General features: G+C 44.8%; 1 protein-coding gene across 9 annotated transcripts in view; it reads right to left on the bottom strand.

Moving 5' to 3' along the window:
* AFAP1L2 (actin filament associated protein 1 like 2) overlaps window positions 1–15,316 on the bottom strand; it is a 92,840-nt gene that overhangs the window by 48,215 nt on the left and 29,309 nt on the right. For 5 of the 9 annotated variants that reach the window (XM_037011386.2, XM_037011388.2, XM_017654291.3 and 2 more), the window contains exon 1: window positions 14,924–15,056. The exons of the other annotated variants lie outside the window; for them this stretch is intronic. The gene's annotated coding sequence lies outside the window, so the exon portion shown is untranslated. Of the gene's footprint in view, window positions 1–14,923; window positions 15,057–15,316 lie in introns of those variants that run through there. 9 annotated transcript variants of the gene reach the window in all.

The raw sequence follows: 15,316 nt of genomic DNA, 5'->3' as shown, positions 1-15,316 counted from the left end.
GGAATCAATAATGAATACAAATGAATTGTTTTAGTCTACTTAGCATACTTTCCCCCTTCTTTTGGTAATGGGAGAACCTGTTCCATTGGGTTCTTACTTTCTAACCCCCAGCTTAACCACAGGAGGTAGAGATGTAGCAGAAGACTGGCCATCCTTCAGGACCCAATGATATGTTTGAGCAAGGCCAGAATTTTCCAAGGATTTGCTATATGGGTTTTGGAAAAAAAGGTTCTTTTTTTCTTTGGATTATAATCCATGAGGATGTATAGTTGGAACTGCAGTTGACACTTCGCTTTCCAGTCAGGATAAAGCCAGAAAACGCTGATAACTAGAGAGCTACCCACATTGCTAGAGTCCCTAGGTCCAGCCGCACTTACCAACTGCATGAACCAATAAATTCCCTTTTTCACATAAGCAGCTTTTGATCACAGAGATGATCAAAAAATCCTTATTAATATGCAAGTGAAGTTTGAACAAATGGGGTCCCCATGTAACCACCCCTTTTATAAGGCATATCTCAATTTCCCAAAGGCATAAAATAGCCCAATAGCAATCTTAATTTCCTGCTTCTTTTGAAAGTCCAAGTACAAACCGGGCCAGGAAATTTCCTTGAATAACCTACATGGTGTCCAAAACACCAGAAAAATGGGTCATAATGGCCAACAAACACTGAGGGTATGGCTGTGATGGTCCTGTTTACACCACAATGGAAAGCAGCAGGCCTAGGAATGCACAGGGGAGGGGAGAAGTGGGGCTGCATCCCTGCCAGAAGCCCATCTCTTCTCTCTTTGCTGACTGGTGCCATGTCCTTGCGCTGCTCTCCATGGTCCTCAGAACAGAGTCTGCAGCAATGTTTTTCAAACTGTGGGCATGACCTTTTAGTAGGTCATGCTGTTAACTCAGTGAGTTAGCAGCAGCTTCAAAAATATAGTAGAAGATATCAGAATGCACTGCATCTAGTTAAGGAGTATACCTTTCACAAAATCTCTGTTTTGGGTGCATGTGCCTCTGCCCTGGGACACAATGTGAAATACATTGCTTACCATGATCACAATCAGAAAGTTTGAAAAACACTACCACAGGCCCATGCTCTCTTATATAAAACCTGCAAAGCCAGAGATGTTTTAGAATTCAGTATATTTCAGATTCTAGAAGAGGAGAGAGCATGGCGCATATACTCACAGAGAGGTCTGGAAAAACACTCAGGAATAACACACATTAATATTTCCACGGCAAAATGCAAGTACTCATGCTAAATGGGCTCAGTACATTATAAGCCACCTCACATCACTTCCGACATCTCCAAATTAATTTGTGCCAACCTTGCAAAGAAACCTCTGGTTTTCCAAGTTCTGGGATTTTGGAATTGAGATGAAACTGTGGACCTATTTTTTCTTTCTTCTGTCTCAGAATCGACTTATGGATGATGGTGAATCCACACTGGGCTTTTAATGAATGTATGCAAAGTCATAAGGCCTAAGAAATTCAAAGGGCTGTGGGCAGGTGGGCCTTTTAAGGACCCTTTTCAAATTAACTTTGCTTCTGAGTGAGGTTTGCTGATTGATGGTCTAATATGGTACTGTCCCACGGTTTGGCCACTATGTGGTTAGTCTGAATACAGATGTGCTGTTAAGTGTAAAGATGGAATTCCTAAGACTTAGTGACTACCCCCCACAAAAAAAAAGGAATGTAAAATATCTCAACAGTTTTTTTTATATTGACTACAAGTTAAAATAATAGTATTATTCATGTACTGAGTCAAATAAAATATATTCTTAAAATTAATTTCACTTGCTTTTTAAGTTAAAGAAATTTTAAATGTACTTTGAAACTATGTACGTACTTTGGTTTCTATTTCTATTGGACAGCGCTGGTCTAAAATGTTATCATAGACAGAGAGAAAAGGGACTTTGTCAACATCATAGGGTTCATTAATAGAAAGCTAAAAGTCCTATAACTGACCAAGGCTTTCTAAACCTTAATTCAAGTCATTTGGTGTCCTAAAGAGCAAAAGGAAAGCACGAGGCTCATTCTTTAATGGGAGTTCCTTGGGAGCAGCAGAGAAGGGTTCAGAGAAGGTAGAGACCTCCGAATGCATTGGTCATGATTTACGGAGGTCAGAAGAGGCAAGGAGAGAGAAGCTCTCTTCTCAGGAAAACAACCCTGACCTGATGAAGAAGATTTGGTTCCTCGGTGCAAGCTGTACGTTGTTTACATGAACAAGGGCCAGTTATTCATCACAGAAATGTTCTAAATTAAACCCTTGAAGCCCTATTACATAAACAATGTAAAGGTATCACAGTTTTGAGTTGGATCGTTGTTTTTACTTAATGGTTTAGCCAAAATTTGTCAAAAGAAATTGCTGATGTACAATTTCCGGCTCTTTCAGCACATTTCAGTTTGGGAGAACATTTTAAGATTGTGCTTGGCTCTTTATTCGTATCCCCTTTCCCATACTGGCCAATCTCAGAGGGACGTTAGCTCCTCAGCTCCCTGCCCCGCCTCTTCCCTCCGACAATTTCTCCAACACGGTGGCCCCCAGCCTCAAATAGCCTGGAAGTGCCTTCAGCCACTTTTTCTCCGCTGTACCCAAGTTCTCCAAGGCATCACCCATGCACACCATGTTCTCTCTGAGCTATTATTCCCTTGATGCTCTAACCAGGCTTCAAGAGCACTCCCAGGCGTGGTCATCACTGCAGCCCACCAGCTCGCCCTGCTCCACCCCACCACCACCCTGGCCCTATCTACCGATACCAACTGGTCAATAAGTATGTTCTGGATATCAGCTATACATCAGTGGCCTCTTTAAAGATGTATTTGAGGATCTACCCTCCACCAGGACCATGCTAAGCAATGCAGTAGGGCAAACCTTTAATGTCCTATTTCTAATTTGCATGTATTCCTTGAAATCCTAAAATATGAATGCATGTTACACCTCTGTTTGCATGTAATGTGGTAGCATTTCCTTTATTACCTTCAACTACAGTGCCACTAGACTGATAATGCTTCTTATAATCAAGTGACATCTTAGAATCAATCATTCCTCAATCAGACCTTGTCCTTCCAACCATAGGGATTTTCCGTTCTCTCACAGTGAGGAGGCTATTTGCACAGTGTTAAGTTTTTTTGGACAACACTTTACTTTCTGTTTTTAAGTCCCTTAAATGCTGAAATTGTGTCTGTTTAGAACCTCAACTAGATTTTTACAGTACAAGACCTGGCTCTTGGAATTCCCTTTAGGTGCCCCTCCTGAACCTGCCAGGTACCTATGGAGGCAGAAGGTGACTGTTAGGCACACAGCCCTGAGCGGGAGCTCTCAAGTTTGACTGACAGGCAGTGCTGGGCCTGGGTGAAGACCCCCTGTCCTCCATCCAGCCCATGGCTCTGGAAGTCTCTGCCCTTTCCATTCTAAACTGGTTGTTGGGACCACATCCAGCATCTCCAGAACAATCCCAGCTCTGAATCCCAAACCTGGTTCAGGAATTGCTTAGAGAGGCTCAATTGGAAAAAACTGGGAAAAAGGAAGCCTTCTTTTTTTTTGCCTTACTGTTGTTCTGAAGGCCATTTGGCATAAAGCAAAGCAAAAATACAATTAACTCTAAATTAGCAACAAGAATTAATAGATCTTATGATGGGCCATTTTCTACTGAAATTTAAATTATGAAAATAGAATTACCATTAAATGAATAATAAAATGCTATTATTGGTAAACTGGGAAAAGAGAAAGAATAAAATCAAAACAGGGAAACCGCTTTTAAGAATAAAGTCAGCCAATAGTCAGTTTATTGCACTGAGCTCTTTTAGTAAACCCATATGGTAGGTATGACCGTTCCCCCAGATGAATAAACAGGGAGGTTAAGTAACTTGCCCAAAGTCACATAGGTAGTTAAGTTCAGATCTAAACTCAAATCACTCTGACCCTCCCTCTATCACCCAGGATGGCCTTTCTTTCAATTTCTTCTTTCATGTCCAGAAGGTAAAACTTAAAAAAAAAATAAAGACCTGTAGTCATTTGAAAATAGAGCCTAGCAAAGAAGGCATGTCTAAGACTAGATTTATATATAAATACAGAAGAACTCTGCTAGCCTATTTCAACCCTGCCCATTAATGCATGTTGCCAGTGACTAAGTCATATCCTATGAGAACAGTAACACAGTAAAAGAGAACAGTAAAGGACTCAGGGAATACATGTAACTTACAACAGGTGCTGAGACCACCGTCACTGAAGTTTCTGGTGTGTGATATTGACTTGTTCAAACACTAGGTAAGTTTACCTGTAAATCTTGCGTGGTAATCATTGTACTAATGCAATATTTGTTAAGATGTGTGGCCACATTTCAAAATATATCAACTTTATCACTGGGTTTAAAATGACTTTGGGTTTTAAAAAGACGAAATGCCTTCTCATAGAGTTAAGTAATCAAGAACAATCAACCACTCGAATGTACTTTGTAAGCCCCACGTGTAAACCCTCTGCATGGTAACTGGGAAATGAAAAGTGGTGGGAACATGGCTGGATGACCACGTACCAGTCCTACTGGAAGTATTCATTCAGGTCCTCTGGAAGTGAGGCACCTTTCCCTGCCCCCTGCACGGCAGGTCTACTCAATCAGTGGGTTCATGGGGAGAGTTATACCTGTTAATGGAAACGTAAATGAAGGGGTTTGGTTGGCAAATGATGCTTTAATCAAAATCTCCCTACAGCTATTAGAAATAGGTTCCAAATATGTGATTTGCTGGCTGAGTGCAGACCTGGTCAAAGAAACCCAAATAGCACTCCCTGCATTGCAATAACATGTCTTATCCATCTTTCATTCGTTTAAAAAAAGTTACTGGCATGGTCAGGGCAAGAGGCAAAGGAGGTCAGTGGAAATTTAGAAGACTAAGAAAGCATCCCATCTTACCGGCTTCCATTTTGGATTTCTGCCTTGGCCCTACATTCCTGTTTCAACTGAGCACATTTTTGTGGAGGACACCAAACAGGGTCATATATATGACACTGCCACCTTACTAGAGCTAAGAATGAACAAAAGCCACAGAGACAGAGTGTGATAGTTAATTTTAGGAGTCAACTTGATGGGACCTGGGCTTCCATAATCACATGAGCCAACTCCTTATAATAGATCTCTTACCGTACAGATAGATAAATGAATAGATGGGTGAACAGATAAATATCCTATCGGTTTTGTTTTTTCTATAGAACCCTAACACACAGAGCTTTTGCAAACCGAGGAGATGCCCTGTGCAAGTTGAAAGACATTTAGGAAAAGGCAAGAAAAACTTTACGTAGTTGGGAATTAAAACATTACTATTGCCCTGAAACCTGAAAACTCCTAGGTACTTTTCTTTCCCAAATTTACCCCAACAGACATGGTTTAAAACCCCACAGATGTGGACAGTCTCTTGAGTGTTGAGGTTCAGAAGTTCTCAGAACTTTGGACATGCATTTTCTTTTCCAAGCAAAATTTCTACATCAGTACAATTTCTTCCACTTATATCGGTTATATTTCTGTATTTCTTCCACTTATTTATGTTCTATTCCTGTGAATTCATGGGACCAAGTGCCAAGAAATAAACCTGGACAGAAAATGTTGGGCAAGTTTCTTTCTGAGAAGGTGTGGGATTCTGTAGTGATTCTGTGATGTCTCAAGTGATCCCAGTCCAGAAATAGCAATGAGACCATCAAGAATATTCCCAAACTCTTGACATCTGGCTTTTAAAACAGACCCTTACTCTTGAGGAATTCTGCCAAACATTAAACTGAAAGTCTAAAGACAATATTCACTTGAGAAAAGCATTGCCCCCAACATGTGACACCTGAACAGAGCGAAGCGGTGGCACCATCTTGACATCCCTGTGGCAACTAAGAGGTCACATCCTCTAGTGGAGTGTTGCTTCAAGCCAACCTTCTCACAGCTTCATTTCTTCAGGCATTCATTCCTTCACCAAATACTTATGGAGGACTTAATACTTATGGAGCACCTAATATGCATGAGAGCTTTAGACTGGACTACCAAATAATGATCCTCTTGGAGTATACATCAACATGCCTCATGATAAGTTCCCTTGCTATGATTATGTTAGCTTTCCTGCTAACAGATGAACAGTGATACAAAATTCCTGGTATTCTTAGTGTCCTAGGATTCTGTGATTTTCCAGGCATGAAGTAACAGCAGAAAACCTATAGGCTATTTTATTATGGCAGCTGTTAAATTCTTTCTTATGATGGACTGGTAGTGAACAGAATAGATCCTCCCAAAATATGTCACTTTGGCATATTGATTATTTTAAATTAAACTTACTTAAGAAATAGCAGATATAAGAATAACACTCTGACCTTCCTATGTCCTCCTGAAAGCAAGAAATAAATCTCTCATGTGAGGTATCTTCCCTATACCAGGAGGACAGAAAGCATCCTTATCACCAGAGATAGGGAATTCAAGGCCAAGAAAGCTGTATAAACAAATCTTGTTACTTCTTCATTCATTTGCTACATCAAGCCCAAACCCCTTTGTTTTGTCAAATCTTCACAAGTAATTGTTGCTTTGCCTTAAAGGCATAAAAGCTGCTTGCCTTGGTCACTTCTTTGAGTCTTATATTTCCATGAGCTCCCATATGCATGAAATGTTGTTCTCCTGCTAATCTGCCTTAGGTCAATTTTTAGCCCAGCCAAAATTTTTCCCACCTACAGAAGTGGGAAGAAATCCTACTTCTGTTGCCGGGTTAACATGAAGATTAAATGAAATCACACCTGAAAACCACTAACCACAAAGCATTATTCAATAAACATTTAAGTAGTTATTATCCCCCTAAGGGGTTGAATAGTGGCCCCAGTCCAAGTCCTACTCCTGGTCCCTGTGAATGTGTCCTTATTTGGTATTGGGTCTTTGCACATGTAATTAAATTAAGGCTCTCAAGATGACATTCTCCTGGATTTGGGGTGCGCTCTAAGTCCCATGACTAGTATCCTCGGAAGAGGAGAGGCAGCAGTGAGATGCAGAAACGCAGCTAACAGGCCACGTGAGACAGAGAGGAGTTAATGCTGCCACAGCCAAGGAAAGCCAGGCACCACCAAATGCCGTAAGAAGCGAGGGAGAAGTCTCCCCTAGACTCATCAGCGGGACTGTGGCCCTGCTGACACCTTGATCTTGGGCTTTGGGCCTCCAGAACAGTGGGAGAATAAGTTTCTGTTGCTTGAAGTCACCTAGTTTGTGGTAATTCGTTACAGCATCCCTTAGAGACTAAGACACCCCTTTCAACTCATGGAATTAGGAATGGAATATTCGTTGCTAGTCTTAAGAAGAAAAAAAGGAACTCAGTAAGGAACAGATTTACAAGAGATGAACATGGCTGGAAAAGGTCTGATTTCCTATTTGATTATAAGAATCTAATTAGGTTTAATGTCAGCCAAGACAAAACTTCTGAATTTGAAAATTCGCTGAATTTGAAATTCACCATTCTGGTGAAACCGAGCCCTCCATTTTTGCCATAAATAATCGTGAACAACTTTCATGAAAAGTTGGGCAGATGGTGAGCCAAGGATTCTAGGCCCAAGCCCAACAGGTGCGGGCTGGACAGCTGCATGGAGCCTATTGGAGAAGAACTCATCCAGGCTGCCCCCCACCAGGCTCAGCCCTCATTAGGTGACTGACAGTGGTGTCCAAGCCTCACATACACTGAAAGTTGTCTTGTGAAAGGAGGTTGTGTTGTGAAAGGACACAGGGGCAGCAAGTTCAGAAAACAGATTTCTGGGAGTTGGGGTAAGGCAACTCTTGAATTGTACGCCAGATTTAGAAATCCCAAGTCGCTCCTCTTGGAAGGTCCCTTGAGTGCCCTGGCTTCCCATGCCACGTATGCACACCACGCATGCCACAAGGCCCAGAGCCAGGCCAGCTGTCCACTGCACCATTCTCAAGTCAGTGCCCTGGGCCCCCAGCGGCCCCAGGCTGCAGGAGTGAAGCTGAGCTCCTGTTCTGGTTTTGAGTCCTTGTCCCTCCTTGGTTTTCATCACATGAGCCTACAACTAACATCACTGAGCAAAGGGCCCTACATAATTTAGACTCATTTTACTTAATCCTCCACAATGCTATAAAACAGATGTTATTAACCAATCTTAAAGTTGAGGATAGGGAGTGAAGTAACCATCCTGAGGTTACAGAGGTAAGCAGCGGCAGAGCCACAGCAAAGCTCAAATCTTTGGCCTGGCATCCAGTGCTTACTTCCACACGGGGAGGCCTTTTGCCTCCAACATTCAGCCTGTTCTGTTCATAATGCAAAAATGACAATTTGTCATGTGATGGCATGTATGCCAAGGTGTTCTGCCCACAATATTTTATTTAATCCTCACAAGCCTATATGAAACATGTCCTTATTCCCATTTTAGAGATGGGGAAATGGGGCTCTCTGAAAGGGACAGTCAAAGCTACACAGCCAATATGATGTGGAATAGGACGTGGGCCAGTGCCCCAGAGCCCTTGCCCACTCCCAAACCTGAACCCTGGCCCTGCCCTGACTTGATAATGAGATCACCTGTTGCTGAAGTTGAGGGGTGAGAACCAAGCTGTCACTTCATTTTGTTCTTCGGTTCCCTTTCCCCTGCTGACATCCCGTCTGTGACCACTGCCGAGGTTTGCCTCTGGGCTCCGACTGCTGCCCTGGGCAGGGGAGGGGCCTGGCATCACCTTGCATATGGGCAAGACCCTTGGAGCCTGGACCAGTGTTCTCGGGTGGCCAGAGACTGAGGGAATGTATTCTCTTCCAGTCCTGCAGGCTAGAAGTCTGAAATCAGGTGTCAGCAAGGGCTGTGCTCCCTCTGGGGAAGGATCCTCCCCCACCTCTTCCCAGTTTCTGGTGGTTGCCAGTGAGAGAGGGACCATGGGCTTAGACAGAGTAGGGTGAGGGCCTCTGGAAAAAGCCAGGGAAGATATTTACAGTCAAAGCAATGTAACAATGTAAAGTCCCTATCGAAACTCTGTGTTCAGCATTATGCAAAGTCAAGGTTACACTAATTCTCTAGGGTAAAGATACCAGACTAGGATATAGACATCTTCAGTGACATCAGTTAAAGGTCAAAGGGCCAGGAGCAACTTGGCCTGGAATGTCTGAGTGTTCTGCAGGGTATCTCAGCATAACCCATGACTTTACTGTAAACAGTCCTAGCAAACAGACAACAACCCAGCCCACCTTGAGGGCGGGGCAGGTGGTACAAGTCCACACCCTAAGCCCTCAGTTCCCCAAAGTCCTCAACTGCCTATAAATCCCCTAGACAACACACCATCCTGGGCTCTCTTGTCCCCGCCTAGCGTGAGCCAGGAGCTCTTTCCTCTCACTTTATTTCTACATAAAAGCCTGTACCTTGCTCTCCTACCTTGAGTGTTTGTGAAGTTCATTCTTCAGCTTCGTGAATAAGAACTCCGGCGTCACCAGCAATCCTTGGCCATCCTTGGCTTATGGCTGCATCAGTCTGATCTCTGCCACTGTCACGTGGTGTTCTTCCTCTGTCTGGGTATTCAGGCTGCCTTCTTAGAAGGACAGTTATCTCTACTGGACAAGGGCCCACCCTAATCCCAGCAAGACCTCATCTTAACTGGATGACATCTGCATAGACTCTGTTTCCAAAAAAGCCAGTACTCTGGAGGTTAGGACTTAAACATATCTTTTGGGGGACAGAATTCAACCCACAGCAAGGCCCTCTCTCCACAGCCAGCCTGGCTCAGCTGATTTACCCTCAGGCTGGTGACAGAGGGGCAGGATGGGGGTCCCTCTGGGTCCTCCTGCTCCCCCTTGAACCATGAGTTTTGTTTTAATATCCATACCCCAGACCAAATAAATGAGCTTCTCTCTTGAGGGGTGGGGTCCAAGCACCTGGGGGCTCCCCAGATGATTCAATGAGCAGACTGGATAGGAACCGGCGTCCTGGGGCATAGATTTACTGAACCGTTGGTTCAGAGAGGGCGTCGTTCACATGCAACCAACACCAACACTCCTCTACGTGTGTTTCCAGGGTTTCCCTGACTCCTTCTATCCTGACATCCCGAGCCATCAGGGCTTGTTTAAAACCTGCTTCTCCTCTCCTCTCCCCACCCCCAGGCCTATAAGCTTCACGAGGAATATCCCTTGCGTCTTGATCACCACTTACTCACAGTGCCGAGTTTGGTGGCTGGCACACATGAGCGGCTCAGGACAAGCTTGCATGAATGAGTGAGTGAATGAATGAGTGAGGAGTGAATGGACACAGGTACTCTGAAGGGCATTTTAGGAGACAAAGCCACATCAGCAGGGTCAGCCAAATCCTGCCATTTTATCCAAGAGTTCATAATCGAGATGGTGGGACAAACCCCCCCCACCCAGCCCCCACAACTCAGGTAAGAACATGCTGACTCTTCATAATTGCTGTTCGATGGGGCAGGGGTTGGAGGGACAAGTGACTGAGTGATCAGAGAAGGCCAGATGGAGTCTGGGCTGGGCTGCGTGGATGTGGAGAAATGGAGACGGAGCAGTGTTCAAGGTGGTGGCGCGAGCTTTGGCAGGAAGGGCGCCTGCAGAATGCATTTCAGGCAGGCCAGCAGTGACACGGGACTCCTGCGGGTGACCCGAGAACGCTGTCAACCAGGTGGAGAGGTGTTCACCTTGCTCTCCAGATGAAGCCATCCAGCTGGCACAAGGGCGCCAGGGACGGCTTGGAGCAGAGGAGTGATGACGGAAACAGAATTGCAGAAAAGTTTGCTGGCCATGGTGTGTATGTGATGATATGGAAGGAGCCAGACCAGCAACCTGATGCCCATCTCTGCTCCAGCCCAGCCACAAATTCAAGTTCACCATTCTGACGGAGGCTGGGCATTGTCAATACTACCCAGAAACTCCTAACAAGACATTTATTACAAGGCAAAAGTCTGAAACCAGGACTTCAATGCTGAGGGGTTTCAATAGGAAAGAATTCCCTCCCCCTTTTCAGTATACATGCTGATTAAATCATTGTGAGCATCTTAGCAAAGAAAGATACGAACTCCTCCAAGTCCTGCTTGACTCTCAGGAACATAACAGTGCCCTGTGATACAAGTAAAATGTGCAAAAGTGTTTGGTGTGTACGTTGTTTTCTTTCACTCCTAAGCTAACATATAATCCAGGGATCCCCACGCATGCCCCTGTGGACCCTCCAGCGAGTCCAGTTAATATTGGTATCTTGGATGATTCCTGGGCACTAACATGATAGTACACATACATGAGGCACAAAATCCAGTACTAAGGTGGCCATCAAGATGATCTATAACAGGCTTAAAATAACTTTTTAAATTATTACTAAGATGAAAATATAAAAAATTAAGATTCTAATCAAACTGAGGTCCAGTTTGAGAACCACAATCTTTATGTGATATAGAAAACCATCTACAGTAGCTTCCAAGGATAGTCCTTAGCCCCCACCACACTCCCTACAGAATTCACGACCTTCACAAATGCCTTTCCAGCTACCCCATCCAAATCCAATTACCACAATCAGCATAAGGGGCAACCTTTGTTCGAGCATCCTTGATTTTCTAGATACCCATCATGCTTTTGTAACTATCTCTATCTTTGGGGCTGAGACTGATGACAAGGGGAAGTGTGTTCCTAGCAGGAATGTTTAGTGAGCAGATTCAGGAATTACAGTGAAGAGCTGTGGGTCTCAATGCCCAGTTACAAGGTGCTATCTCTTGGCAAAAACGGAAGATTCTCAGATTCCAACTAGGCAGCCCTGGATTCTGGAAAGACAGGCCTGGCAGGGATCCTGTCAAGAGGAAGCACATGGCCTTCCAACAGAGCAGGCTGCGTTAGGGTCCTCAAAACCGAAGGACAAACTATGATGGAAGGAAGGGGAGGGCAGGGATCAAGGCCTGTGGACAGGTCATTTACTTGTCACTTGTGCCCGTACACTTCCTAAAGGATTTTTGAAAATGGAAACAGGAAACTAAAACCCAACCTGAAAGAAGGGGAAGGAAAATATACCCCAAAGGTAGGCTAGAGTTTATGAGGAATATGAAATATGAGCTCTGCCTTTCAAAATAGTCAAAAAAAGAAGTCAGGTATAGGAGAGGAGGCAATTGTTCGTATCTAATCAAAGGAAACATACCAGTTCTTCAGAAGGGACAAGCCATTTCCTGATACTAAGTTGTAAGAGGAATTCCTCACATTCAACAGATCAAGGCATCCCTAGTGTTTTTTTCATATTAACACTTAGGGGCAGGGTCACACTGATCAGCTGAGATGGTTGGGCCACACCACACCCATGCACAAGGCCCCAAACACACGGAAGGTGACAGCCCACACATCAGTTTCTGGCTGAGCCAAAAGGAAAATAGAGCTTTGGGTGACTTCCCATCTCCTCTGAGTAACAGGAGGCTTCTAGACAAAAGGCAGCAAAACAGAATACTGCCTGTGCCAGGGCACATCATCAGCTGTTTGCAGATGGACATGCAGGGATTTAGAGTCATATCAGGCCAACCTTACATTCTCTGAGAACATGCAACAGAGGGCAAATTTCAGGGTGCATTCCATCTTCAAAATGTCAGTGGAAAAATGACCCAGTGATTCAGTCCATCTGTCTGTGGAGGCTGTCTTCCTAGCATATCCCTCCCCTCCTTCAGCACAGGACAGCCCAGCACCATACACCAAAGGGACAGGATGTGGCTGTGGGCAAGAGCTAAATGTGAAAGCTAAATGTCTGCAGAGTAACAAGGAACTGACCAATAATGAGCCCAGTCCCCAAAGCAGCGATAACAAAAGGCCAGAAGCCACACTAGAATGTAACCTTCAGTAAACCACTGTTAATTGCCAGGGAGCAAGGAATGACTGCTTGCTTGAACTTGCAAGTTTATTTCAGGTTATTCCAAAGCCTTCCTGGGCTCCCTGGCAAGGAGGCAGAGGCGGGCAGAGGGGGTGGAAGAAAGCCTGCTCTCCACTCTTTTTTAACTGTTACAATGTTTCGCAACAACCATAGCAGCAGCTGAGGGCTACCTGACTGCATACACACTTCATACAAACAGAAAGAACGTGATGGACTTAATCTTCCCACCCTGACAGGCCAGGCTGAAGCATGGCATTTGGAATAATGACGACCCAGACACATTAACATATTCCACGTGCAGATAGGGAGCAGAAATATGAGGCATGAGTCACCAGGAGCAGGATTCCACAAATGGCAGCTGAGACTGAGCTGGTGAGACCCTGTCCCAGAGGTGTAGGAGATAAGAGGGTCTTTGAGGCTGCACATGCGCCCAGGCAGCTGTCAGCACGGTGACGGATGCCACTACTGCACAACTACAGCCCAAGGAGAACAGGGACAAAAATCCTACATTCATGGAAACTGATTGTGGTGGGCACTACAGGTGTTCTTTGTGGCAGCTGTTTCTTTGGCTAGGTGTGAAAAATCACTGCTGATTTTTAAAAACTTTGTATGAAGAATTTTAAATGAAAGTCATGAAAAAAATTTAATGAAATATTTCAAACATACAAAGGAGGGAACAGTAAAATGTACCCCCATGAACCCATTGCTGAACTTCAGTTGTAAACATTTTGCCATTCGTATTTCATCTCTGCCGCCCCTTTTCACTGAAGTATTTGAAACAAACCCATGTAGGTTATATGTTTAAGAACCGCAATATGAATGAACACCTCAATGTATCTCTATTGGATAAAACTACTGTATATTAATTCAAAACCGATGATCATCCACAACAAAACGAACATGCCTGAACCGTATTCTTCATTTATTTTGGGCGCACACAGCCCCAGTGCAGGACGCAGAGGATAGCAGCAGAAGGAGATGAGATACCCTGTCGTCTTTGGCCACCACCAAGCAGCGTGACCCTGGACAAGCTGATCAACCTCCCTGACTCTTAAGTTTCCTTGCACTAACAGAGAATCAGAGGTTAGTTTCTTAAGTTTTATCCAAACTCCAAATATCCAAATCCTACTGTTCTCAGGCCTCTCAGGGTCCTTGCAAATGAGCTCTAATACTGCCTGTGATTATTTCGCTTGCACACTCTCCTTTGACTAGTGCAGTATCTGTATGCACATCGGTTCATTTTAAATCCACATTCTGTGGTGGGAGCTAATATTTAAAGTAACCAGATTCCACACCCTAAGCACTGCTGGTTAGTTAAAAGGTTCCAATCAGAAGGCCACACCCCCGAGGCAGCTGCTACAAGGCTTCAGGTATTTTTTGAGGATGCTAAATCAGTTTCATGGCTGAAACGAGTAGTGTTCAGGATAAACGGACTGGCTGGACATCTTGCTCCAGCATCCTGCCCTGGCATGAATAGGATGTAAGAATCTAGGTAAACCCAGCAGCCTACATACACCATTCAGAGTCACATCCCAGGCATGGGACAAAATGCAGTGCTCACACGTCACTGTTGCCTGAGCCGCTATGGTGGCGAAATCCTGTCACCAGCATTTTCCTGCACCTGCCGTGAGTGAGGCACTGTTTGTGCAGACCCCTGACTGCCAGAGCTAAGGCATCATCAGGCCAGTAGAACAGACTTGCAGATGATTCTTCTAGCTCACAGATGTTTGGGGGCAGCTGGCTTCACTCTGCTCTCACTTTAACATTATAAACGGAGGTGACGTTGGGGAGGGGCCTGTGGGCCACTTCTGGATCTTCACATTGGAAGTCCCTGTGTTGGCCAAAAGCACCCACTGTGTGGTTATCTTCCCACTTCTCAATTTTTACTTGCATTATTTCTCTCCATCTGGAATTCCCTCTTCTTTCCCCTTCTCTATAAATTCTTTCCATCTGTTCAAGCCCAGTTCAAGTCCTGCTTCCTCCAAAGAGCCTTCTCCAGCCATCAGAATGTCAGCGGCAGCAAAGCCGTGCTGAACCAATCTCCCCATTTCCCATGACCGGGAAGCGTATTTCGGGACTGCAGGGAGACTGGGAATTACTCACTGTGACAAGGCTGGTGTCCGCGGGGCCTCCCGCAGGCCCAGCATCGGCTGGCAGGGGCCAGGCTGGGACTCACTCTTCCTCTCTCACCCTTCCCCACTTGCCGCCAGGCAGAGCAGCTGAAACAATGCCGGCAACTTTCCTCAGCCTGGCTGTCGACGTGCTCAGTTCTCATAGAAGAAAGCCAGGTGGGTTTGTGCTGGGGAAGACAAGGGCAGGGACTGGGCCACCAGGTTGGAAAGAAGAAATTCGGGTCAGCGGGCAACAGGCAGGCCCACGGGATAAGAGGGCTGCTGGTGTGGGTGGCTGTAAATGCTGATGCTGAAGAAAACAATACAAAAGGAAAGATGATTTACAAGGTCAGAATTTGGGCAATGGAAAATTCCGTGTGTTTAC

The sequence above is a fragment of the Manis javanica genome, chromosome 7 (assembly GCF_040802235.1).
Source record: "Manis javanica isolate MJ-LG chromosome 7, MJ_LKY, whole genome shotgun sequence".
NCBI lineage: Eukaryota > Metazoa > Chordata > Mammalia > Pholidota > Manidae > Manis > Manis javanica.
This window is presented reverse-complemented; position numbering and strand designations above follow the sequence as displayed.